Source organism: Belonocnema kinseyi, chromosome 6 (genome assembly GCF_010883055.1).
Source record: "Belonocnema kinseyi isolate 2016_QV_RU_SX_M_011 chromosome 6, B_treatae_v1, whole genome shotgun sequence".
NCBI lineage: Eukaryota > Metazoa > Arthropoda > Insecta > Hymenoptera > Cynipidae > Belonocnema > Belonocnema kinseyi.
In genome coordinates, this window is record NC_046662.1 from 83,247,913 (window position 1) to 83,250,540 (window position 2,628).

The window sequence follows — 2,628 nt, forward strand, 5'->3', positions numbered from 1 at the left end:
TGTAAATTTAAAGATATAGGCCTAAAATAAACACACAAGAAAAGATATATATATATATATATATATACATGTATTTGGTGACGGTCTAAGAAGACGGCCGGATACAAACTTCCATATATCACAACGCTGCTGAAGGCTGGTGACCTTCTCAGCATGAAAACAAAAACACAAACCCAAGACGACTCTCTCGGTTCCAGTTCTACCTCCCCCCTCTCCCAACCCTCCCTTATTAACTGAAGTTTTGGGTGGGACTGACGTTAGAACTACAATCTCCACCATATAACGATTTGATACTTAACTTCGACATGATTTCGACTCAGAAAATAAACTTATTGCATAAAGGTGTTAGTTGGGCGCATAATCTAAACAATGAATAATACAAACTACAAAATAGCCTCGGAAAGGACTGGAACTTTTAATGACAAAAAGCATACACGCGGAAAATCTAAAGGTCATATTTCAGGCGACGAATGGAGACTGGGTGTTTGGAATGCTAGGGGAGTAAATGATCTCAAGGTAAGCGTGAAGAAACTAAATATTTTATGTGTGCCCGAAACAAAGAAAAAGGGACGCGAAACTAAAGACATAAAAAACGGCGTGTTGAAAGGCGGATTTGAAATATGGTTAGGAGTAGACTGTGAATCACATGGTAAACAAGGAGTAGGTTTGGTTTTGAATGAAAGAGCAAAGCAGCATCTCGGAGACCACGGTTTCGTGTCTCCCAGACTGCTGTGGGCTAAAATGAAAGTAGGAATCAGAAGACTATTTATCATAGCATGCTACGCGCTGGTTGCTAGTGATCCTAGAGAAGTAAAAGGCGCCTTCTGGGACACTTTAAATGACACATTAAACATCTGCGAACATGGGGAAAGAATAATTCTATTAGGAGACGTGAACGGTTGGGTGGGCATCCAAAATCAGGATACAGAAAGAGTATTAGGTAATTTTGGGGATCCAAGAACAAACTATAACGGAGATAAACTAGTTGGTCTATGCTTCGAAAGGGGTCTGTTTATTACAAATACTTGGTTTAGACATAAAATGATCCACATGTACACCTGGTCTAAAGGAAATAGCCGCAGTATAATTGACTTTGTTGTTGCGGATGGAAGACTTAGAGAGTTAGTTAAAGATACAAGAGTCCTGAGGGGTCCTGAATGCAATACTGATCATTGCCTTCTGATCTCAAAAATTAACTTAGGTCAGGGTTGGAGAAAAAAGAGACCCAAGGAAGCAAAACAAATGCGAATCAAAATTAAGAACCTACAGAAATCGGATGCGCGAATAGATTTCCAAAATAAGATAATCGAAAGCATAGATAGGGCAACATGGGAGGACCGTATAAAAAACAAAGATTTAGAGGGCGCCTGGACAATGTTACGGGATATCCTTGTTAGATGTACGATCGAAGTGTGTGGTACCGCAGTTGTAGGAAGAATTTCTGGTGATGCGTGGTGGAATGATGAAATTCAGTCTGCCCAACAAGCAAAAAGAGAAGCGTACAAGAGAACTTTGAACATCGCAGGTCTTAGCAATGAGGAAAGAAGTAGACGTAGAAATGATTATAGACGCGAAAACAGGATACTTAAACGATTAGTTAAAGAAAGTAAAGATACAATTAGAGCAGAAGAAGAGATAGAAAATACAAAACGACTTTGAAGGAAGCAGGAATACTAGAGGCTTTCAGAGACTATTTTAGGAAACAATTTGGAGATGAAGCTATAGGACACCAAAACTGCGATGTTGAACACGATGCGATGGAAAACTCAATTGAAAAAGTCTGTGTCACTGAGGTTAGTGATATAATTAAGAACTTGAAAAACGGTAAGGCTGACGGGGTATACGGTATTAACGCTGAAATGCTTAAATTCGGTGGCGCGTGCATACCACATAGACTGTGCGAATTGATAAATTTATGTTTCGAGATGGGAGACGTCCCAGACGATTGGAAAGAAGCTATTATCGTACCAATATACAAGAGAAGGGGAGATAAAAGCGAGTGCAATAATTACAGAGGGATTAGCTTATTAAGCACCGTAAGTAAAATATATTCAAAAGTACTTATTCGTAGGGTAATGAAAATAACAGAAGCAAAAATTTGGGAAGTCCAAAGTGGGTTTATGCCAGGAAGGTCATGTACGGATCAAATATTTAGCTTAAGGCAAATAACAGAAAAAGTTTGAGAGTAGAAAAAAAAGTTTTCTGTGCATTTGTTGACCTAGAAAAAGCTTTTGACAAGGTAGATAGAAGTAAACTTTGGGGAGTCCTGAAAGAGTATGAAGTCAATGGATGGATCCTACAGGCTATAAAAACAATATATACAGGTAGCAAAGCGAGTGTAAGAGTGAATGGGAAACTGAGTGTCTGTTTCGATATTATTCAAGGAGTTAGACAAGGATGCGCTATGTCTTCATGGTAATTTATATTATTTATGAACAAGTGTTTAAGAATGGCTCTCCTCGACGAAGAGGGTGTGGATCTCGAAACAGTAAGGGTACGAGGGTTAGCGTTCGCAAATGGTAAGGGTTTTATGGCAGAGTCTATCGAAGACCTACAAAGAATGTTGAATAAACTAGATGCAAGCATGAAGAGCATGGGCCTCAAAATTAACGCAAATAAAACAAAAAC